Below are 25,562 nucleotides of genomic sequence, written 5' to 3'. Positions count from 1 at the left end.
TGGTTGAGAACAATCAATGTTATACATGTGGGAGATAGCTGACATACTCAGAATAACCAAATCAAGCATTGAAAATCATTTGCACCAGCTTGGTTATGTTCATTGCTTTGATGTCTGGGTTCCACATAAGTTAAGCAAAAAAAACCTTCTTGACCGTATTTCTGCACGCAATCCTCTACTTAAAAGTAATGAAAACATTCCCTTTTTAAAACAAATTGTGACAGGCGCTGAAAAGTGGATACTGTACAATAAAGTGGAATGAAAGAGATTGTGGGGCAAGCGAAATGAACCACCACCAACCACGCCAAAGGCCGGTCTTCATCCAAAGAAGGTAATGTTGTGTATATGGTGGGATTGGAAGGGAGTCCTCTATTATGAGCTCCTTCCAGAAAACCAAACGATTAATTCCAACAAGTACTGCTCCCAATTAGACCAACTGAAAGCAACTAATTCTCGATGAAAAGCACCCAGAATTAGTCAACAGAAAACGCATAATCTTCCATCAGGATAAGGCAAGGCCACATGTTTCTTTGATGACCAGGCAAAAACTGTTACAGCTTGGCTGGTAAGTTCTGATTCATCTGCCGTATTCACCAGACATTGCACCTTTGGATTTCCACTTATTTAGGTCTTTACAAAATTCTCTTAATGGAAAAAAATTTCAATTCCCTGGAAGACTGTAAAAGGCACCTGGAACAGTTCTTTGCTCAAAAAGATAGTAAGTTTTGGGAAGATGGAATTATGAAGTTGCCTGAAAAATGGCAGAAGGTAGTGGAACAAAAGGGTGAATACGTTGTTCAATAAAGTTCTTGGTGAAAATGAAAAATGCCTTTTTTTTAAACTTAAAAACCGAAGGTACTTTTTGGCCAACCCAATAGAACCAGCTCAAATGTCAGAGGAGTGGACTTTAGTTTGAGACACCAAACTGAAGTAACAGGCTCCCTGGTTTCTATATGTTACTCTGGTAAATTTATTTCCTTTTGTTTATGTCTCTGTTGTTATTTACTCTGCCTTCCCCAACTCTGTGCCCCAGAATATATGTTCTATGAGAGCAGAAACAAGGCCTGTCTTTTTCATTGCTGTATTCCCAGTTTCAATAACAGCAAAACTCTCTGCCTGAACTAGGCACCCAATAAATATTTATTGAATTGATATTGAATGAATTAAAAGAGAGTAGGGAAAGAAGGGAGAATGCTGCCAAAAATGAAGGCAGCTGGGGCCAATTATTATGCTTTTGCAGTAATCCAGTGAGAAATGATGAGGCCCTCCAGTGGTTTTCAATCTTGGCTCTGCATTGGAATCACCTGGGGAGTTTTAAAAACTACTGATGCCTGAGCATCATCCTCAGGGCCCCTGATTTAATTGGTGGATGCAGCCTGGGTGTCAGGATATTTCTTAAAGCTCCAGAGGAGATTCTATCATGCAGCCCAAGCTGAAACCACTGCCCAAAGGCAGAAGGGGGATATAGAAGAGAGTAAGTGCAGGGATGTTTAGGACATGCAATAAGCAGGACTTGGTGGTTAACTGCAAACTGGAACTGATGAAAAGGAGGGTGCCTAGGAAGAATCCTAGATTTCTGGCTTGGGCCTGGGTAGAAGAGAGAGGCAAGTTTTGAGAAAAAGATAACAAATTATGTCTTGGACAGGCTAAGTTTGAAGTGCCTGTGGGGATTTGACTGGAGATGTTCAATAGATATTTCTTTAATAGATTTACGTTGCCCTAGTGAAGAACAGGAAATCCCTCTAGTTTTTAAGATGACAGGGAAAGACATCTCCGGAAATTATGACAGAGTACAAGACCATTCCCACTCTGCACAGACTCTTTACTCAAAACTCCCTTCCAAGACAATGCCCCATCAGTTCTGAAATGTTGTTCAACATGTTGATATATTTACAGGAAGGATTATATTATGGATGGGTACCATCCTATAAATCCATTTAACTTACTATTCTTGTATTACCTGTAGGCTTAAAGTATCCCACTGAGTAAATTGCTGGCAGCCTCCAAATAGCATTTAAAGGAATATATAACAGCTTTAAAACTTTCTGATAAATGAAAATGAACATACCCATCATTACTTCCTTTAAGAGTTGTGGTCAAATATACTTAGACCTAAACTGCTTAGAAACCTTGTTTAGTTTTTAAATTGGTAAATATTTACTGGGTTACCAAAGATACCAAGTACCCTCTGAAAGACCATGGCTCCTTGGTTTGTTTCTAATTTAAATTAGATACACTAAAACAAGGATTGATAGGGGGATATATTTAGTTAAGTAACAGATGGCGAAAGGACGTTTCTGTCCAGCATCTATCACATTCCTGTTTCTCAGTATTCCAAAGAGTGACTAAATCTTGAAATCAACTAGGAAGGAATGGACTGAATGTGTTTATTCAACGAAGCTGAACTGATGCCCAGTCACGTGTAGGTTAAAAAATTCAAAGGGGGTATGGCTGGCTTCAAGGATATGGGGGGTGGAACGGATAAAGCGGATTAAAGTAATTCAGAAGGTATCAAACATAACTGAAATATGAATTCTGAATTCTTAAGGGACTCTGTGATATCAAGTGGGAAAGAAAGAGGTGAGTGGAAGATATTCTCCGAACCCTCACGCAAGGTGTTCACCTGTGGCTAAGGGCTGTTCCTAGCAGCCCCTGCGGAAAACTAAGGTCTGTTAAAAGAAGGGTGCGGTGGGGCGCCGCCACCCTGAGGGAAGGACATTTCCTCCCGGAGAGGTTTGAAACTCGCTGCAGCACCACCGCCCTGCTCTCCCTGGGGCTGCCAATCTAGCAGGTGAACCGTGAGAACACAAAGGAATGAATAATGGCGTGCGAAACGCCGAAAGCCGGGCTCCGCAAGTCCAGCATCTCCCTACACCTCCAGCCACTCCCACCCGTCCTTGGAGGAGACACCTGCCCCACAGCCCGGCCCGCTTCGGGGAAGTCTTGCGGGATGATGGGCAGGAAGAGCCGCTGATAGCCCCGGGCGGGTAGACAGGCGGGAGGGGCCGCACTCCCAGCAGCCCGAGTCGCTGGCGGGGAGCTCCCGGGCGTGCGCGGAGCGAACACGAGCGAGCGAACAGCCGCGTCCCAGAGCCGCCCGCGACGGGCCGGGTGGGCGTGACGCCATGACGCAAGGCACGCGGGCGGTGCGCAGGGGCGGGGCGGGGGCGGGAGGAAGGAGTGGGAGGAGGGGGCGGAGACAGCGGGGGCTGAGGGAGGGGAAGAATGGCAGTTGCGGCGCTGGTTCCCGGGAACAGCAGTCAAGACAGAACTGCGGAGGAGGAGTCCGGGAAAGCGGCAGTCTGGACCCCTCCTCTCCGTTCCCCCCGCCCCAGCTGAGAGGCGCCTTGGCGGGTCTGAGGAACCCTCCTCCGTACTTCCTTTGGCTGCTGCCGCCGCCAGGAGATGGGCCTGCTCGCCCGCAGCCCTGCGCCCTGCGTCTCCCTGAGGAGTTGAAGGTACTGGCGAGTACGGGGGGAAGCTGCGCCCGGGAGCCAGAGGGCAGGGGCGGCTCCAGTTTCCGACACGGGGCGCTCCGGCTGCTACCCTTGCGCCCCTCCCCGGGACGGAAATGGATTCGGAAATCCCACGGGAAAGGCGCCCCTGCTCGTGCTCGGCGCAGGGCCGGGGCGGCCCGGGGGTCAGGCCTCGGGCTGGTTCCGCTTCCCCGGCTTGGCCCCGGCGCTGGCGTTCCCTCGGCCGCGCGGGCGGAGGGGAGGCGTGGGATACGCCCCGAGCTCTGTCCTCCTGGCCCGAGCAGTCTGGGGCGAGGGCGGCCGACCCGGCGGTGTTGTGACGGGCGGAGGCGGCGCTCCCCTCCTCACTTCCCCAGCCCCTGGAGCAGGCGACGCGGAGGGCGGCCGCGGTGGGGAGGTGGCGGGGGCGGAGCGCATTCCTGATGGGTGAAATCGGCTCTAACGGGACTGATTTCCGGGCCTTGCTGCAAATTTGGAGCCGGGGCCAGCGCCCCCCACCCCCTGCGGCTGGAGGCCTCGGGGAAAAGAGAGGCAGGCACTGGGGAACGTTCATCCGGGGGACTGCCACCCCCTGCAAAAGCAGAAATTAAACAGACGAAAAATGGTGGGGTCTTGGGGTAAAGTATGTCTTAAGAGGGGTCCTCCAGGGTTGTCTCCCTCACACTAAACCTTCAGGGAGTTCTCATTCTTCAGCCAGTAATGCCACTATTTTTAATTTCCAGTTTTTCCTATCATTTGGCTTCCCCTCTGCCGTTGCCCTCCCCCCCACCCTTTTCATTAATGGGAAGAAGGAAAATAAGTTCAGGGTTCATTAACCTCGCGACAAAGGGCAGTAAATAAAAGAGGGGAGAGAATGGTTAAAGCTACATATGGGAGAAAGAAAGGTCTTATTTTTTTCCCATTAGCTCTTGAAGGTAGAAATATACGAACGATGTTTTATTCTGGTTAATATTTACTATTCAAAATGTTGCGGAACGTCCTGTTGGGTGGACCTTGGAAAGAACAGCATTTAAATGCCTCTGCAGTTTTCACACCCAGGTGTTGGCTGCAAACGCTAGTATTAAATGTTAGTAAACGATGGAGGAATAAAGCAATCCTTTCCTCTGATCGGTTGCCTTAAAATGTGGTTTTTCCTTAGCGTTCCACTTTTCTTTTTTTGGTAGTAACATGGCTTTCTTTTTATTTATACATATGTATTTTTTATTTTAACCTAATTCCTTGACCCTTTTTGTTATGTGAAGTCTGACGGTATGCCCAAGTTTCATTTTCGGTTTTGCCATTAACCATCTTAATGAGCATCTTTATGAGTCAAACTGTTATTACCGTATTGGCTTGTTTATGCTTCCTTAACACCCAACTGTCAGAATTGAATCAAAATGTAAATATTTCTATTTAGAAAATGGCGATGATCTATTGTTGACGCTTATTTTCAAATGTTCTTTGCTATGTGCAATTCCATGGTAAAGATCTAGAATTAAGTCTTGGGACCTAAACCACATTATGCAACAACAATAACAACAAAAACCCTTTTTATTTGTTAGTTTTATTCCTCTTTCTATTATTGTATACAGTGTAACTGAAATTTAAATTTCATGTGTCCTCAAAAACTATTTTAATGTCACCACAAGGTGTCTTTCTGAGGAAAAAATTACATTTGGCAACTAATGTTAGTGTAGTTTTTCAATATCTGTGACTTCCAGGAGGATTCCAGTAAGATTAACTTTTAAAACTGTAACATTATTTTAGGAATTGAAACACAACTCAATTTTTAGTCTCCAGATAGTAGCTACTTGAAATATTGTTGTTTCGTTTGAATGACGCCTCAGTTGAGCATTAGAGTTTATATAAAGAACGGTCCATTTTACTGTCTTCAGACCAGTATTGGAATTTTTAAAATTCTGGTGGTGATTTGTAGAATTTTGGGTGCCTTTTTACTTGGTTAAATGAAACTGTTTTTTTCTACCTAACATATGAAAGATACTAAGATTATTGTCTGTTTTTAAAGCTACTTCAGCATTTTAGTGGAAAATAAATGCACTTCACACATTTGAAATAGAGGAAGTCATAAGGTCATATTTTTGCAGTTGTGAATTAAGACACTTGGGGTCGCCTCTCTTCAATGGGATCAGATTGAAAGATACTATTCTCACGGGGTTGTTAGATGGAATTAAATATAGGTAATTTAAAACAAACTCTTTTATCATTTGAAAGACTCTCTTGTATATTATGGCAGGTTCTGATTTTATCCTTAACACTTCCTTAGATTTATCACAGAAATTCTTTGGTTTCTAATCATCCCTGCCCACACTGCCCCACCCCCACCCCCCCAACCTGGAGGGCGCTGAGGATTGAAAAACGTAGTTTTCTGAATTTTTCAAGGAGGAGAAGGAAGACAAATATTTGTGATAACACGTCAAAATCCCTGGTCAGGTGCTGGGCAGAGAGTAAGCTAGGGATAAATTTTGTTGCATTTATATCTGAATTGCCTCTTTCTATTTCTTCCCTACTCAGGTTATAAAGGAAATCTTAGAGAATTGCTATTTGTTTTTCTGATGCTTCTAACAAGTGACAGTTGATTGTCAAATGCAGGCTGGTTTCGTGTTAAGCTTTATGATCTTTTATCATTTAAGGCCCATGTAAAAATTAGGCCATTTTAGGCTGAAGGCCAAAAAAAGGTTGAATTTCGAAATTTATATTTGATTATATTGGCATTGTGTTTGGCAAACTAGCACTAGTAGTTTAATGATGGTCTGAAAGGACCCATGGTCGTACATGAAGTACTTTAGCTTAAAGGTTTTGGTTTGATCTTTTTTTGAGCAAAATGTTAATCTGATTACTTACGGAGATCACCTAAATTTTCCTTAGGTGATTTTTTTTCTCCAGTCAGGAGTAATTATTATTTTTCTTTGGCTTTTTAATTTTTAAGTCATGAGGTACCAGCTTTTGTTAGTTTTGTATAACCCTGAAACAACTATATATATAACCACACCTGCACAGCTAAAGACTGTGGGATACTGTTCCTTTGCTAAACACATCTGTATTTCAGATGACGGTAGAAAAAAGGCAGTGAAATCATTTTGGGTGTTTAAAACTTGGATACTTCGTTCGTTTCTCAATAGCTGTCATATGTCAGTAATACTTTCTGTATTAAACTGAGAAAAATTAGCACCTTTTGATAAAGTAGTTTTTGCTTGTATTGCTCTCTTTGTAGCTGTCAATAAAACCTGAACAATTAATTTGTTTATTAGTGACATTTTCTCGAAAGCTAGGATATTAGCCTAAAAAGCATTATACATTCTTGTTCTATTGATGTTACCTACTATTTTCTTTCAAAAGTCATTTACTTGAGAAATGCTACTTGTTAATTTGTTTTTGAAGTCCTTCTTGGTAGTTTCCTTTTTTGTGTGTGAGTATACCAGTATTTTTTTTTTAACATCTTTATTGGAGTAAATTGCTTTACAATGGTGTGTTAGTTTCTGCTGTACAACGAAGTGAATCAGCTATATGTATACATATATCCCCATATCCCCTCCCTCTTTCGTCTCCCTCCCACCCCTCTAGGTGGTCACAAAGCACTGAGCTGATCTCCCTGTGCTATGCGGCTGCTTCCCACTAGCCATCTGTTTTACATCTGGTAGTGTATATATGTCTGTGCCACTCTCTCACTTCGTCCCAGCTTCCCCTTCCCCCTCCCCGGGTAGAGTTTTCTTCTGTGAAATCCTCAGTAGGATAAAACTAATAAGGAGTTGTTTTACCCCTCAAATAAATTTGTGCGTTGAATTTTGAAGCAAAATCCTCAGAAATCACCCTAGTTTGTTTAAGCCGAAAAGAAACTTCAAAACTCAGTCTTGGGTTCAAAAAAACTGAACTTAGCCCCTTAAAATTATGTACACTTAACATTTTCGACCTCTGTCCTCCTCTGGAGACCCCTGAAAGTATAAACAGTCCTGCTGTAATGTGAATAGCAAGCAAGGTTGCCAGTTGTAGAGACTTCTGGTAGAGATGAGCCGTAGGAGGGAGCAAACTAGTTAGAGGGAAGGAACAAGAAACCAGGAGAAGCTATAGGGAGTGAGATAGTGTTAAGCTTCCAGATGAATCGTATATAGCATAATAATATAACTAATGTATCACAAAAGTAGATGGCCATTACTATAAATCTGCTGATGATTTATATTTTGTGATTTCTAAGTCAGGTATTGGCATTTGCTCCCCAAATGGTGAAGTACTCTAAGTTATTCTTATGCATATGAGATAATACATATGAAATGTGCAGTAGAAGTGTAGGAGATAATGTAAACCGTATGATGCCAGGGACCATAATCACCATAATCTTTGTTCACTCTTAAGGTCTCAGCACTTAGCATAAGGCTTGACAACGATAGGTGTTGGATAAGTATTTGCTAATTGAATAAAGTTATGTATTGTAATGTAAGTATTTCATAACTCTCTCTATAGCAGGGCTATCTAATAGAAATATAATGTAAGTCATAATTTAAGATTTCCTTGTTAGCCACATTAAAAAGTAAAAAGAAACAGGTGAAATTAATTTTCATAATATATTTTATTTAATGCAACATATACAAAACATTATTGTCTCAGCATGTATTAGTGAATGACTTTACATTCTTTTATTCATACCAAGTCTTTAATCCACCATGTGGTTAACACTGGACAGCACAGCTCTAGGAGTATTTTGTATGAAATGTTTTTTCCTTTCCACAGAAATTCTTTAGTCTTTTTTGATAGTCTCTTCTTTTGTCTTTTTTGATAGTCTCTTTCTAACATGTCTTTTGAGTCCAAATACAGAAGCACATATGTCATTGAATTGGAATTACTGAGCTGGATTGAAAGTCAGGATACCTGACTTCTTTCGTTTGTACAACTTTCCCAAAATGGCTCTGCCTCACTCTCTTTCCCTGTCTGTAAAATGAGGGAGAATGTGCTATCATCTGTTTCATTTGATTAGTATAAATTATGTCTTTGAAACACTCTTAACTACTCAGACAAGACTATTACAAAATAGATTTTTAAAATATTAGTAACTTGTCATAGCAAATCTCAGTATAAAAACAGAAGGAAAAAGTACCCATGAGACTACTGGTGCGGAGGTCCTGTTACCTCCCACACTGGAATAAGTTACAATGAATGAATCAATACAAGATGCTCCTGTAACATTGAGTCAGGAGAGGTGACTAGGTCTGCTCCAGAACCAGATTTTAAACCTCTGATCTATTTAAATATTGCCTTAACTAATTTATCCTTCAGTTTTTGTTTGCATGAATAACCTACACTTCTTACATAGGCATCCTTAAATCAAAATCATGAAATAAGGTCCTTTGGGAAGAGAGGGTGGGGACTGATTAAGTGCATTTAAGTGGGGGAAAATAAAGCAAACATTTAGAAAAGTCTATCATCACATCCTATAGTACAGGATATGTACTATATAGCACAATAACTGATTCTTTTATCCAAACCAGGGGTTGCAGTGGTTTCCTGGTAAGCAGTTACACATAGCCAAATATAGCTAAATCAGATACGTAGCCAAATCAAATAGGTATCTCCTTATAGCCATATCCTTTCATTAAAAATAATAATAATAGTAACTTTTAAAAAATTATAGATGAACATCCTTTGGCTTTTTGCATAAACATAACACACTTTACTGATGACCTTAGTAAAAATTTCTGGAGTCATATAGTAGATTGTGTGGTGGCCCTCAAGAAGATGTTCACATACTAATCTCTGGAACCTGTGAATGATACCTTATTTGAAAAAAGAGTCTTTGCAGATGTAGTTAAGGATCTTGAGATGAGGAGATCATCCCAAGTTATCTGAGGGGTCCAAAATTCAATGGCAAGTTGTCCTTATAAGGGAAAAGCAGAGGGAAATTACAGATAGACAGAAGAGGGGAAGATGCACAGAAGAGGTGGAGGCAATGTGAGGCATGGAGGCAGAGACTGGAGTGATGTGGCCACGAGCCAAGGAATGCTTGTAATCACCAGAAGCTGGAAGAAGCAAAGAACAGATTCTCCTGAACCCCCAAAGGGATCGTAACACTGCTGGATTTGAGGCTTTTACCTTCCAGAACTGTGAGAAAATAAATTTCTGTTGTCTTAAGTCACCCACTTTGTAGTAAGTTGTTAACAGGAAACTAATATACAGTCAAAAGTAAAAAGATCTGTGCTTACCTTTGTTTTGTATCATGCATTGTGACTCTCAGAGACCAGACAGCCCTTCCTTTAGAATTCTTATCTGTTCTGAGAAGTATCAGAGGAAGTGTCTTAATACCCTCAAGTCTGAACAGGCCTAAGAAATAGCTTATATCATGTAAGATACACTGTTATTGTCTCTCAGGTCGTTCTTAAGATACAGTTTATATTTAGGGGAGGGAGCAAGTGTAATACTGATGGGATAGACCAAGAGGTTTTGTCTCATGAGGGTGTGATTCCTTCCACCTTCCCTATCTCCTTTACTGGAGCCTCCTCTTCTACCCTATATCTTAAAGTTGGAATGCCACAGGGCTCAGTCCTTACCCTTCTTTATTCCTCTGGGGACTTCATCCATGCTTGTGATTATACCCACCATTGGTATAACAACTCTTCCCAAAATTTTATCTCTAAGCCAGACTTTTTTCCTGAACTCCATGCCTGTTATGTGGGTATTTGGCTGTACATTCTCACCTAAGGTTTAAAGGCATCTCAAACTTAAATGTCTGAAAATGAACCCCTGCTCTTAGCTCCTCCCTGAACTTGTTCTTTTCACAGCCTTCTCCATTTCAGTGGACAGCAGTTTCAGCCTTCTGGTTAATCAGGGCAAAATCCTCTTGGAATCCATCAGGAAATTCTGTCAGTTCTAGTTTCAAAAGATATCCTTATGCCCATCATCATCTCTCTCCTAGAGTATTGCAGTAGCCTTTAAACTGTTCTCCATGTTACTGTCCTTACTTCTTTCTTCTCATTCTATTCTTAACACTAGAATTATCCTTTAAAATTATTCAGATTCTAAACTGTCTCTGTTTAGAAGCCCCCTAAGTTTGCCCATCTCGCTTAGGATAAAAGCCATAGTTCTTACACTGGTCTATAAAGCCATACACAACCTGGTCCCATAACGTTCTGACCTATCTCGTATATTCTTTGTTTTGCTCATTTCCCTCTGGCTACATTCTGGCCTCTAGGCTATTCCTTGAACATACCAGGCACATTCCTACCTTAAGGCTTTGCAGTGGCTGTTGCCTTTGCCTTGGATGCTCTTTCCTCAGATTTCCTCGTGGCTAACTCCCTTCAAGTCTTAGTTTAAATGTCATCTTTTCAGTAAGCTCTGATCACCCTTTACAAAATTGTAATCAGTGCCACACGTACACACACTCTTGATTACCTTTACTCTGCTTAACTTTTTTCCCACATTCTAGCAAAGAATCACAGTAAAATATTTAAGTGAAGTATTTAGAAAATTGTAAACTTCTATATAAAAGTATGAAACAATTTTTAGTAGTTTATCTATAATTACTGACCTAGAATGATTTGTGGAAATAAGGTAGGTGTTGGGCCTTGAAAGAAGAGTAGGACTTCAAATAAGCAGAGAAGGTGGAAAAGAGTATTCAGGCAGAGACAAAGACATAGGAAACATCACGGAGGTGAAACTATGTTTTGTTGTTATATTTAACAAGTAGACCAGTTGGCTAGAGTGTGTTTTTATATAGGAGAATGGTGAGAGACTAAGGTAAGATTGTGGAATGCCATGTAAAGCTTAAAGTTTGTTTACCTGTGGGAAGCAAATGGATGTTTGTAAGCAGAACTTAACAAAAGGCCAACGTGATAATTCAGAAACCAGGTGATTAATGAAGGTCTTGTGGAGGAAGTAAAGTAGTAGAAAGAGGACTGAGACTTTGGCTCTGCCACATTAGCTGCATGGATAAATCAAATAATCTCCAGACCAGCACTATCCAATAGAACTTTCTGCAGTGATGGAAACATTCTAGACCTGCACTGTCCAGTATGGTAGCCAGTGGCCACATATGGCTGTAGAGTATTTGAAATGTGACTAGTGTAACTGAGGAACTGGAGTTTAATTTTTTTTAATTTTAATTAATTTAAACTTAAATAGTCTCATATGGCTAGTGATGATACATTTGACTGAGTAGCTCTAGAATACAGTTTTCTCACTTATAAAATGTAAGGTTAGATTGGAACATTAGTGGCACTAGAAGGATAGGTTCCACAGCCAAATAAAGTTGATGCAGTGTTCTGCGAAAAGCAAATGGATATCTAGCTAGCAGATGCACCTGTGCATGACTAGTATTTGTGAAACAGTTCCAGGTTTGTATCCTTTTCATTTTTTGTATCTCCATGACTTATTTGAGATCCCCTCTGTCTCTTGATTGCTGATTTTTTAAATTGGTCTTTAGGTTGATGCTTCCTATAGTTAAATATCTAATACATCTAATTTAATAGTATGTTTTATAATTATAGTTAAATCTATCTTGTTTCTTTTGAATTCTTAATGAGAAAGCCATAACAATGAAAAACCTTTATGATTGTTTACCTGTTGTGTAATTCTTACCTAGATTCTTCTGCTTTCCTTAGAAAATACTCCCTTACTTGTTTTCTTCCCCAATAAAATTAAGAAATATTTCATTTGTATTTCAGTTTTGATTTTATTTTCGGGGGACATGTTTAGAGAGAAGCTCTATGAATGCTGTGTATCCAAAGGAAAATAGACACATGTTGCTTATTGTGCCTCTTGTTTCCCAAGAGATATTGTTCCTTCTGAGAATTACTTTATAATTTGCAGAAAGTTTTAAAAATAGCTTTTAGAACTTATAATCAAATAGCTCTTCCAGCCTGTGCCCTACCTAGTTATGTACATACGTCATAAAATTAAGCATACACACACACACACACACACACACACACACACACACACACACACACACACACACACACACACACACACACACACACACACACACACACACACACACACACACACTGATTTACCCTAACCAGAGGTTTCCGCTTCCCCCACCCCTCATGTTCTTTAGGAGAAAGAGACAAATGAAATTCCAAAATTGGAGAGGCAGGCTACTGCTGTTATCAATACTTTTTATTTAAAAAAAAAACAAGAAACAACTTCTAGAAAACATGGTAAGGACAAAATTAGCCCAAACATTTAATATTTGTAATTGTCCAAATAGTAGAATTACTCAGATTAGTGATGAAACTGGTAAAATTCAGTTTGCAAAGATAATACTCATTACACTGGATTTACTAAGACCAAAGAGTATACCAACACTGTAGAGAATTTGGAGATATTTTTAAAAGAACAGAAAGAAATATAAATTGTCCACTTTTAACCCTAGAGTATGGTATGTATTACAGCTGTCTATATATTTGTATATTAGAATCATAGTCTTTCAGAACTAAGGGGCCTTAGACATTACCTCATCCAATCACTTTAGCTTTCAAATAAGGAAGTTGAAATTCAAAAAGTAGACAGACTTGACTAATATCAGACTAGGTTAATATTTCCCTTCTGTTGATGTATAGCAATGAGTATTTTAACCAGTTCAAAAAAATTTTTTTGACAGTTGGATATCTTTTTTAAACCTATTTAAAAATTTTTTCATGTCTCTGGGCCCTCTTATCATACCCATCGTTTTGCACTACGCTTTTCCTACCTTCTCCCTATTGGTGTATTGTTTGCCCTTCTGAACAAAGAGTGCCTGGAATGGGCTAGTCAAAATGTTTTAAATCTTTTTTCTTTAATTGGAAAATGGAATGAATAATGCTTTTTCTTTCTGCAGCAGATTTTTTTTTTTTTTTTTTTTTTTTTGCAGTACACGGGCCTCTCACTGCTGTGGCCTCTCCCGCCGCGGAGCACAGGCTCTGGACGTGCAGGCTCAGTGGCCATGGCTCACAGGCCCAGCCGCTCCTCGGCATGTGGGATCTCCCGGACCAGGGCACGAGCCCGTGTCCCCTGCATCGGCAGGCGGACTCTCAACCACTGCGCCACCAGGGAAGCCCCAGCAGCTTATTTTTGTAATGGATTGAGTAATGAGTATTATTTGTAATGAGTATTATTAAAACCACGTAGTACCATTTTCTTCTACATCCCAAACAAGAATAGGCTTAAATAGATAAATGTAGCAGGTGTATGTGTGTATGTATGTTTGTGAAGCTGTTTAAGAACTATCTCTTTGGGGAGGCTTTGTGGCATATGGGAATAGTTTATTCTGAACTTTTAGTTTATGTTTCTAGGCGATCATAGGAATTATGTTAAGGACAGAGCTCAAGGTAGTATATTTGAGTCTTGATAAGCATTCACTTTCCAAAAAACTTGCTGGAAACTGATATGTGCCTATGTTAATGCTCTGTTGAGTTACCTCCACCTCCCCCATATATAAAAGTAGTTAAGTTGAAATTATTTACCCCATTTTCAATATTAGACCACTTGTCATAGGTTTGTAGCTATATAAACATAACAAGGCTGAAAACTATATTTATGTTGGAGAAATTTGTGTACTATAATGATGTATTCCAAACTTGCAAATGGCTAACTATTCTGATGACATTAGACAAGCCATTTCAGAGCCAACAGTTTGTTTCATTTTATTTCTAACCTTAAGCATGATAATCTCTTTTTAAACAGTTTTATCCAGTAAATGGTTCAGTTACATTTGTGCCATCTCCTCAGATATTTGTAATAGTTATAGCTAATATTTGTTAAGTGATTAATATGTCATACTGATGCTGGATTCTTTATATATTTTATTTAATCCTAGAAATAATCTTGTGGACTGTAGGTTATTTATTATTCCTATTTTACAGTTGAGTAAACCGTCTTAGTAATTTAATGCAGTGTCACACAGCTAGCTAATAAGTGTCAGAATCTGAACTTGAACCCAAACTTTGTGACTCCAAAGTCTGTGCTTTACGGTTTGAATAAAAAGATGCTATCATTACCCCATATTTGTATAGTATTTTTAAAATTTCCCGTCCAAGCTACTCGTAAGTTATTCCCTCATTTTATCTTGGGTAAGATAGTTGTGTCTGAAACAGACAACCCCAAAATCTCAGGCGGAACACTATAAAAGTTAATTTCTCACTCACACAGAGAACCGTGTGGATGACTCAGGTATCCCAATTCCTTCCATCTTGTGACTCAGCTGTCCCCAGAGGCCTACTTGGAGTCAATCACTAAAATTACTATATTCAGCCAGCTAGGGAAGAGGGAAGAGAGAGAGCTCAAAGGATGATTGAAAGGATGATTTAGGGACTAGTCCTGGAAAGGGCGTACATCATTGTACTCACATTGCACTGGCCAGGACTGGATACATGGCTGCATCTAGCTGCAAATGGAAGGAAAATGAAACAGGTGGGTATAAAACATCATCTCTGCCACAGATGATACAGAGAGGTTATTGCTGAACTAAAGCCACAAAACCACTTGGTAGCTATCTATAGAACCTAGATTTCTTAGATCTGCGTATAATAGGCTCATGTTTGTGAGGAGACATTCCAGTAATTAAAAGGCTTTTTGGTTGTATTTCTAGCACCGTTGCTGACTCTTTCTCATTGGGCATCAAACATTTTACTTCTTTGTGCCTGTTACATTTTAAATAGGAATATTGTTATTGACTTACCTTATGAGGAATGATAAACTTAAAAAAAAGTTTTTCCGTGGTAATTGCCATTTTAAGTGAAGATGACATTATTGCTTTATAATATCTTTATATTTATACTCAATTGTCCTTTGAATATACAACAGTTAGCCTTGTTAGATTTTGTTTTTTAAACATGTGATGAGTTATTCTAGGCTATCTACATACCTTATATTTATTCTTGCATTCTGAATCTGAGACATTTGTTTAGGGATGAATGTTGTTTTTTAATGTTCCCCCAAACTTAACTCTTTTGGAAGGAACTGCAACTTCAAATCTTAAAGGAATAGAAGTATGTTCTAACTGAGCTAATAGTTATGAATATTGTACTAATAATATAAATTAGTGAGAACAGACACAATTTACAGAAACTGATGGTAACTTTTACTGGCAAATTAAATTCTGCCATCTCTTCAGTAGCAGTTAACCGTTTGTTATACTTCAGACTCCTTGGAGAATCTCTTGAAAGCTATGGATTCTATCTCTAGAATATACCTATATTCACAATTTAGTACACAGTTTTAGAAATTTCATGGATTTCTCTGAAGCCTATCCATGCATTAGCTGCTATTTTTAAGCATTTTTATCCTCCAAAAATTTATTACCGTGCCTATTATATTTTTACTTTAACAGACTGTATAAAGAGATGTTTAATGAGTCAGTTTTTATAAGATTTATAAGGAGAGTCTGTTTCCTTAATATTATTTGGACAGCAAGAATTATGCCCAGAGCCTGCACTGCTGCTGTAGCTGAATTTCCAGCTATATTGGGGAATAGATTTATTAGAGGAAAATATGACATTTCCACATTTGACATTGACAAGATGAATGACATAAAATAACTTTAAACATTTAAATAACCTTTTTGAGCAATATCAAACTTCATTATAATGAACTTTAGTGATTTATCACTGTTCAGAGAAAGCTGTATGTGAAAATCCAAGTAATTTAATGCCTCAAATTTCTCTTAATGAACTTCTTGTTCAGATGTACAAAGGTCTGTTTATTTGGGGCCAAAATTAGCTTGTGTGCAGATACATCATTTCTAGTACATCACTTCTAGTTGTGGTCGATCAAAGGATGGCTTATGATAGTTAATTCTGTTTTTTGGTAATCAACTACTACCAAATTGTACCTAGGCATATTTAAATTTGTTATGTTGTTTGCAACTCTGTATATAGGAAATGCTATGGAAGAGAAATATTTCCTTTTTTCAGTGCCTTTGGAACCTTTATTTAACACTAGAGGAAGAGCAAGGCCAAAAAAGTGAATTAAGTTTCAAGGATATCCCCCACTGTTTATTTACCATATTTGTTTCTGAAGTTACGCACAGTGAGCTAAACTAATTTCTCTATACTAGATCATTTGGTCAGATAACTAGTGATTCTTCTTTGTACAACTTAAATTATCTGCTATTTATTATACTAGAAAACCATTGTCACCGTGAAAAATAGAGTGCTGTCAGAAGCACATATTTATAGTCATTTAGAAAAAAAGCTTTAAATGGGATATTGATAAATATTTGTTCAGATTATGGGACTATCATATATGCTCAAATATAAAATCAGGTCTTTTTTCTTTCAAAATTATGCTTATGAAAAAAGGGAATCACTTTATTATAATTTATATCCTTGCCAAGTCACTAATATTACTGTTTGGGGAAGACATAGTCTGAAATGTCTTTATTCAGTGCTTGGTTAGAATGCACTAGAGTGAAAGTTCCACCGAACAAGGGCCTTGTCTGTCTTGTTCACTATTATATGTCTACCACCTAGAACAGTATTTGGCACATGATAGGCACTGAACATATTTGTTGAAAGAGTAAATGAATTAATGATTATAAAGAATAATGAATTAATGCATGCTTAAGCTAAAATTTCCTATGACAGCATCGTATACAGATTCAAGAATACTGTATCTCAGATCCTTTGGTAAAGGTCTCCTTTGGAAAACCGCCAAATGTTTTTCCCCCAAAGTGTATACAGCTTTCCTCTTGCGGAAAAGTTCATGCAGCACAGGGCAGCTGAAAATCAAGCAGAAAACTAAAGTCTTACCGGCCTACGGTGTCAAGGGACGGAATTTGGGACTGCTGGAATGGCTGGAAATTGAGTGGATAAATCCCAGAAAGGAGGGAGTTGTAGTAGGATAGCCCTAAAATCTATGAAAAAACTCCCCTGAAATACCTAGGTGACCCCTGAACTCTGCAGAAAGATTCCAAGGAGCTCAATGGAAAATAATAGCAGTTAGGCTGAAAAAGCTGACTATAGAGATTTCACCTGCTACTCTCTGCAGGGGAGACAATTTGGTGTTTGATTCCCACCAAATTAAGGGGTTTTAAACATTTGTGCCCAGAGACCCATTCTAAAACACAAAACCAGCCTCCACAAGTTTGACTTTATTAGCCAGTGATTTAACTGCCAGGTATAATAAAAATCCTCACTCTTAGGAGCAGATAAGAAGCTGTAAAAGTCTCTACTGCATAACATCCACAAAATCCAGTTTATAATAGACAACTACTAGACATGTGAAGAATCAGGATAATGTGATTTAATGTCAAGACTATCCACCCCAAAATGGTAGCTGATCCTAAAATTAGCAGAATTAGCAGACTTTAAAGTAACTGTAATATATTCAGTGACCTAAAGGGAGATGCATGATCATGATGACTGAATAGATGGGCAATTTCAACAGAGAAATAGAAACTATAAAGAAGAATAAACAGTCTAGAACTGAAAAGTACAATATCTGAAATAAATATTTTACTGAATGGATTTAACAGCAGATTGGAGAAGGAAGAGGAAAAAGTTGATGAACTTGAAGCTAGATCAACAAAATTTGCCAATCCAAAGAATGGATAAAAAAGATTACAAAAAATGAACAGAGCCTTGATGGCCAGTGGGACAGTATCAAACTAACATGTGGGACTTCCCTGGTGGCCCAGTGGTTGGGAGTCCGCCTGCCGATGCAGGGGACACAGGTTCGTGCCCCGGTCCGGGAGGATCCCACATGCCGCAGAGCGGCTGGGCCCGTGAGCCATGGCTGCTGAGCCTGCGTATCCGGAGCCTGTGCTCCGTGGCGGGAGAGGCCACAGCAGTGAGAGGTCCGTGTACTGCAAAAAAAAAAAAAAAAAAAAAAAAACTAACATGAATAGCAGAAAGAGATAAGAGACAGACATAGCAGACAGTCGGGCAAAAAATATGTTCATTGAACCCCAGCTAGGATAAATAAAAGGAAAACCACATCTAGGCATATCTTAATCAAACTGCTGCACATCGAAGATGGAAAGAAAATGTTAATGCAGCCAAAGGGGGAAAAAAACCCAGATTACTACAGAGGAATTACAATATCAATGAAGGATGACTTAATCAGAAATGATTGGAGACCAGAAGACAATGGAATGACCTATTTAAAGTTCTGAAAGGATAAAGCTATCAACCTGGAATTCTATATTCAGAACAAAATATCCATGAAAATGAAGGTGAAATAAGGACATTTTTCAAATAAACAAAACTTGAGAGAATTCATTGCTATGAAACCTGCAACACCAAGAAATGCTTAAGGAAGTTGTTCAGGCTGGAGGGAAATGACATCAGATGAAACTTGGATCCACAAGAAGGAATGAACAGTACCAGAAATGGTAAATATGTCTATAAATAGATTTTATCCTCAAAATACTTTGTAAGCATATAAAGCAATGAAAGAAGAACTTGGTAGATGTGACTAAATAAACATCTTAAACTTCTTCAAAAATCACAAAATTAAAGGGCAAATATTAAGAGGAAGTAAATATGAAAGATTTAAAATCAAAGAGGACCATTAATGTTCCAGTGTTAAAATGGGTAAAAAATATGAACAGATAAATCATTGATAAAATAAAGAGGGCTGTAAGCGTGAACAAACGTTCAATTTGTTTAGTAATCAAAGAAATGGAAATGAAAGTACTTACTTTTTTTTGCCACTTAGAAAAAACTATTGAAATGATATAGGGTGTTGATGAGAATTCAGGGAAGTAAGCACCTTTCCAGTTGGTGGGAGCATAAATTGGAATGAAACTGTTGGGTAGTTTATTTCAAGAACATATTTTGGAAGTCCATACCACCTAGGTAGCAAGAAATTCATACACCAAGAAGTAGCCTACCAAATTAGGTCAGAGGTATGTAGAAAGGAGATCATTATTCAATAAGTGGTGTTGAGATAACTAGCTAGCCATTTAGAAAAACTCAAATTTTGATCTCTACTTAGTCCTAACATGAAAATAAATTGAAATGGATGAAAGATGTACACAATAAACAAATCATAGCAGTACCAGAAAGAAACATGAGCAAATTTTAAAAATATAATCTTGGAGTGAGCAAGATGTTCCAAGACAGATATAGAATCCAAAAGTCATAAAGAGAAAGATATGTTAATTTGAACACACACACACAAAATTTTAAATTCCTACATTGGAAAATTACCATACAGTTTTAAAAAAAATTTATTTGACACATAATAACAAAGTTCCTTTACATAAAAGGCCTTATACCAACAGCAGGATATGAACATGTGGTTAGTTCACAGAAAATGAAACGTGACTTGGAAACGTTTGAGAACCACATATAATACCAAATATATAGTCATTAAAATTTTTTCTTTATTCCTCATCTTCTCTCAACCTCTCAACATAAGTATATATGGCTGAAAAAGTTTAATGGCCTGTTATGCTTTTGTAATATAAAATAGTATTTTAGTAGCATCTAAAATAGAAAGTCTCGTTTCTTTATGTTCTTGATTCTCACTTGAGTATGAGATAGCTCAGGCTTCACTAGTGACCAGAATTAATGATCAATAGAAACTGTGCTGGGAATCTCTGTACCTATTCCCTCCTCACTTCAAACAAACAGAAACAACTTTATACTTAGTCCTCTTTCTGTTCTCTTCAACAGTGCTATTAAGTGTTTTTGCATTCTACTTTTATTACATTCATGTTTTAGAGGTGCTGAACATCTGGGTGTCAGACATCAGTAAAAGAAATTGAAATCAGAAACCGTTGGTACTCTTTGCTCTTATACTTAGCATTTATCAATACAAAATTACTGGATTTTCTCTGTCTTACCTTTGCGAGAAGTGACAGAAGAAACCTAATTTTAGCTGAATAACAGAGGCAGAAACAGATATTCAAGAGTATAATGGGGTTTTCTCTTGGTAAATTAATTTCTTTATTGTCTACAAACTTTATTTTGCCTAGCCTTCTATCTCCAAAATACCCTTTCATGAGTCTTAAATCACATAGGCATGTGGGTGGTTAGTAGATGCTACTAAAACATTTGTAGTTAGGAGATGTTTATTGGTTGAATATTTTAAATCTGTAATTCTTGAAGTTGTGTAATGTCAGGATATTCAACATGTCTTATTTATCTTGTAGCACAAGGGTCCCTAGCACCCCTAACCCACGGACCACTGCCAGTGGCAGCACAGCAGGAACCGGGCAGCACAACAGGAGGTGAGTGGCAGGTGAGCAAGCGAACCTTCATCTGTATTTACAGCCGCTCCCCATTGCTTGCATTACCGCCTGAGCTCCACCACCTGTCAGGTCAGTGGCAGCATTAGATTCTCATAGGAGCGCACACCCTACTTTGAACTGTGCATTCGAGGGATCTAGGTTGTGCGCTCCTTATGAGAATCTAGTGCCTGATGACCTGAGGTGGAGCTGAGAATATGATGCTGGGGAGCGGCTGCAAATACAGATTATCGTTAGCAGAGGGGTTTGACTGCACAGAGACCGTAATCAATTGCTTGCAGACTCATATCAAAACCCTATCAGTGAGTGGCAAGTGAAAACAAGCTTAGGGCTCCCACTGATTCTGCATCATGGTGAGTTGTATAATTATTTCATCATATATTACAGTGTAATAATAATAGAAGTAAAGTGCACAATAAATGTAATGCACTTGAATCATCCCGAAACCGTTTCCCCACCCCCGTCCATGGAAAAATTATCTTCCATGAAACCAGTCCCTGGTGCCAAAAAGCTTGGGGATGGCTGCTGTAGCACTTGTGGGGTAAAGATTCTTTTCACAGTTTAAAAAGCTGGATGTAGTAAGATTGTATCACTTACAGAGAATCTTACAGCAATAACAAGCCAAAAGCAAAGATATGAACAGAATCCTCAGTTCCTCACTTCCACTTATGTGTGTTCTGCATCATAATTTATTTATCCAGTGTTTATTAGGCACCTACAATAAGTTACAAGTTGTATTAGGTACTAGAGATACAAAGCTTGTCTTACATTTCACTTCAGCTAACATTTAGCATAGTGCCTGGTTTTAGCACGTGCCAATTTCACTTTCTTCTCATAACATCTATTTGAAGTAAGTGGTATCATCCATATTTTGTAGTGGAGATCACAGACTCAGGAATGGACATTATCTGAGATTTTATAACTAATAGTGGCTGACCAGATCTTGACTCCCAAATTCTCTTCTTTATACATCCAGACTGGGTGTTTTTTATTTGCCCCTCCAGATCCACTCCTCATCCTTCCTTGACTTTCTCTGTGCCCCAGAGGAGGTTGACCTAGTCTAAGAACTGCCTCACTTGGGGTCCTTTTTTGGTTTCTTGTTGGATTTAGCCAGTGTGAGGCATTGGCGGATATTGGAGATCCAGAGAAGAGAGAAGCTGGGTATTTATTCTTCCAGTTGCCATTTGACAGCTCTCTCCCTGCTCCTTCTTTCAGAAGGCTGGCAGTGGCTTCCTGAGGACTTTGCCATCCCTGTTAGTTCCTTTAACCCTACCCACACCTTTGTAAATGAGCCCTTCAGTTATCTCTTTGAAACTGCTTTGTTTTTCTGCCAGGACCCTGACTGATACATAACAGCTTTTCGAACATGGGCTACTATTTTGTATGGATTTGAGTTTTCTAACTGTTTTTATCCTGTGTTTATAAGTTGAGCATTTAAAATCTGCAACACATTTTCATGTCAAACAATATTGTAATTGTTTATTAGGTGCTTCACCTGGAATGGTCAACTTCCATAATTTTTACGAAGAATTAAAAAATAGCGTGCTGCCAAATTAGATGTATTTTATGATGCATCAGTACGAAGTTATCAGCACTTCTACTACATCTTTGGTCCATAAAGCTTTGACACGTCGTAGAAATACCTTTGTTGTGGGCTATTCCTATTTCTTAATTCCATATTCCTCAAGAGGTACAAAAAAGTTAGAATCAAAGAGATCTTGACTTTAAAGAGGTATAAACACTGTGGGCTAGAGAAGGTTAGGTAAGTAGGTTCAGGTGTTTGTCCTTCATACCAGTCTCAGGTGCTAGTCTTCAATTTAAGTACATAAAAAGGTCAGGAGGTGGGGCTCCTTTGCCAGCGATAAAAACTAATTTTTCAACCAGTTTCTTCAGGGGGATGAAAGTGTGTAGCAGCAATTGGCAGAGAGTCTTCTTACTTGTGGAGTTGTGCTAGACTGGGAAAGAGGGGGAAAGAGAGCCATTTCTCATATTTTAATTAGCAGGTGATTGGAATTTCTTGTGACATTGGTGTTAAGAGAATTGCCTCCTATGTGATATTAGATACTTGGTTGAAAATACATAATATGGGGTCTACTTGTATTTTACTCTCCTTTTTTGTTTCACTAAGCTCTTCTAGCATCTGCAGTTACAGATCTATACTTTTATTTAGAGGGGAAAGGTATCCCCACTAAGCCAACAGCCATAACATCATGGAGGCCAACCTCAGTTATCTTTTTCCCCCACTGCTTTTCTTCATGTTATCGATGTGTTGTACTTCGACAAATCCTTGTGATAGTAAATCAGTTTAAAGAATATCCAAAGTTGGGGATTATCAGGAGTTGTATATATTTCAAATTATATCATTAAGTACATTTACTGACTCTCATCTTCTGTTCCTGCTCTAAAATGATGTAAACTACTCTAGGTTTTTAATACATAATTTATTTTGCATTTGATCCAGTAGACCTCATATTTGTCTTTGTAAACTTGGTGTGAACTAATTGGACGTTTTAAAAAGTAGAGCATGTATATGCCTAGGAGGCATGACAGTGAAAGAACAAGATTTTTTCTTGTGCTTATGAAATAGTATCATCACTTCAGTGACATTGTGTCATTTTAAGAAATACTCATTTGGTATTTATTCACAGTGTCTATGTTCCTCACTTCATCTTGGCTGTGTGTGGTATTAAAGAAATCACAATATTCAAGTTCTACATTTAAAACTTTATTAAAACATTGAAGGTAATCAGGGCAGAAAAACAAGTGAACACTGTAAAAATTTCTCATCTGAGTTATAAAATGTGAGTACAGTTTAGTTAGGAGGAGAGAAAAGGGAGTGGCATTTCAGACGGGGGAATGGCTTGAATAAGGCATGGAATTGAGGGATAGTTAAGACCAGCCCTAGATGATATGTAAAATATAATTGTCTTTTGTTTTCTGCGACAATTTTTGAGATACTGATAGTGACTGGAGTTGTTTCATGAAGGCAGCTGCAGACAGATGATGGTACTGAGGCCGAGATATCAGAAGACCTGAATTTGACCCTGAACCCTGTTATTTCCTAACTGTGCAACATTTACCCTCTCTGCACTTCAGTTTTCTCATCTATCAAATCAGGATAATACCCATTCCATAGGGCAATGAAGTTTAAATCAAAAGTGCTTTAAAAGCACTTTAAGACTCTACTGTGTAGTGGTATTATTATATACAACATATTTTCCCTTATTTTTCCAACTAGCAACCCAGCTGTTTGTTTTAGAACTCAAATAATATTTTTGTCTTAATGGTGTGCGCATTTATGAGGCCGAACATAACAGTAGTACCTACAGATTGATACAGTTGATAGTTTAAAAAATTGAGTTCAAAAAGAATAGTACTGGGGCTTCCCTGGTGGCGCAGTGGTTGAGAGTCCGCCTGCCGATGCAGGGGACACGGGTTCGTGCCCCGGTCCGGGAGGATCCCACATGCCGCGGAGCGGCTGGGCCCATGAGCCGTGGCTGCTGAGCCTGCGCGTCCGGAGCCTGTGCTCTGCAATGGGAGAGGCCACAACAGTGAGAGGCCCGCATAACGCAAAAAACCACCCCCCCCCACCAAAAAAGAATAGTACTATATTAAATGATGCAAATAATAGATATTTATTTTTCATTGGAGAATAAAATCAGCTTTTTCTAAAAATAAGTAAAGTTTCTAAATCACTGAAAGTTTTTTTTATAATTTCACACATTTTTGTCATCTGTTCAAATTGGCAGAATTTCTGTAGTGCTTTTTTTTTTTGGTGGTTAAGGGTAGTCTCAGAAATCCAAGTTAGTTTACTAGTTTCTGAGTGTTTATGCAAATAAACAGTTTGATTAAAAACTCTTTGTTGTGGGTGAACCACATAATCTTAATTTCATATACCACTAGAATAATTAGGTTTAGTTCTTTACTTAATACTCTTGAGTCTCTGATTTCCCATCTGCAAAGTTAGAGTAAACTTTATGTATATGGCTAAAACTTGTATATTGTAAATCACTGAGAGGAGGGGAAGGAGGGACGAATATGTCCACACTTCAGGGTGGTGGGGTGAAATATTGACTATATCTTTTGAATCTGCTGTTATGCAGGGCCTCTTATTAATCTTGTAGGTGGCTTACAAGATGGCTTCCTTTCTTTTTAAGATGAATTCTGTAATAGCCTATAGTTTGTCATAATGTCTGAAAGACTCCCTCTAAATCTGGTGAAAATGGACTCAGCTGTTTTCAAGAGTTGTAGTAACAGAGACAAATTTAATATATATAAGTTTATAACTATTGGTTTTGTGATACATATTTCTTCTCCAGACATATTGCATTGAGTACAGAGACCCATGTCTATCTTGTTTATGGTGGTAACCTCCTGAGGTCTAGCACATGCTAGGCTTAGACTTTAACTTTGAAATTAAGCCAAAGTCCCCTTGATTGAGGCATTCCCAATACTGTTGAGTCACGTGCTTTTAGACACCTTTCATGGATTTTTTCTACAGATAGTCATTAATTTATGTGGGTTTTTTTAAATGTCTCTCGTATCTCTATACATAGGTTTTTAAGTACTACCTCACTATAGCCCCATAGGCTGAAAATGACTATAAACTGAGGTGTTTTTTTTTTTTTTTAATGGCACTTTTATTTTCAGTACCTGAACTAATGAAAAGCAAGGAGCCTTGTTTTGGAGGCCAAGCCTATAGAATTCTGTTTTTAAGTGAAAGTGTTTAGCAGACTCTCTTTAGAATTAGTGGTTCTTGACCAGCGTGTGCAACTAAATTACTGAGGAACATTTTCAAAATATACAAGTTCTGGACCACATCCTCAATTTGATTGGGTAGCTCTAGAGTGGAATATGTTTTTTGTTGTCGTTGGTGGGGTTCAATTAGCTGGGTTTTTTTTTTTTTTTTTTTTTTTTTTTTTTTTTTG

General features: G+C 38.6%; 1 protein-coding gene across 11 annotated transcripts in view; it reads left to right on the top strand.

Annotated features, from left to right (window-relative positions):
* The first annotated feature begins 3,159 nt into the window (after positions 1-3,159).
* The window catches only part of RNF19A (ring finger protein 19A, RBR E3 ubiquitin protein ligase), an 82,217-nt gene continuing 59,814 nt past the window's right edge, over positions 3,160-25,562 (top strand). For 7 of the 11 annotated variants that reach the window (XR_003438163.1, XR_003438164.1, XR_003438162.1 and 4 more), the window contains exons 1-2: positions 3,222-3,458; positions 20,539-20,616. The gene's annotated coding sequence lies outside the window, so the exon portion shown is untranslated. Of the gene's footprint in view, positions 3,459-20,538; positions 20,628-25,562 lie in introns of all 11 variants that reach the window. The other 4 variants (XM_027131511.1, XM_027131513.1, XM_027131514.1 and 1 more) reach the window with 4 other exon arrangements.

The sequence above is a fragment of the Aethalodelphis obliquidens genome, unplaced genomic scaffold (assembly GCF_003676395.1).
Source record: "Aethalodelphis obliquidens isolate GAN/ISIS:26980383/991018 unplaced genomic scaffold, ASM367639v1 scaffold39, whole genome shotgun sequence".
Lineage (NCBI taxonomy): Eukaryota > Metazoa > Chordata > Mammalia > Artiodactyla > Delphinidae > Aethalodelphis > Aethalodelphis obliquidens.
This window is presented reverse-complemented; position numbering and strand designations above follow the sequence as displayed.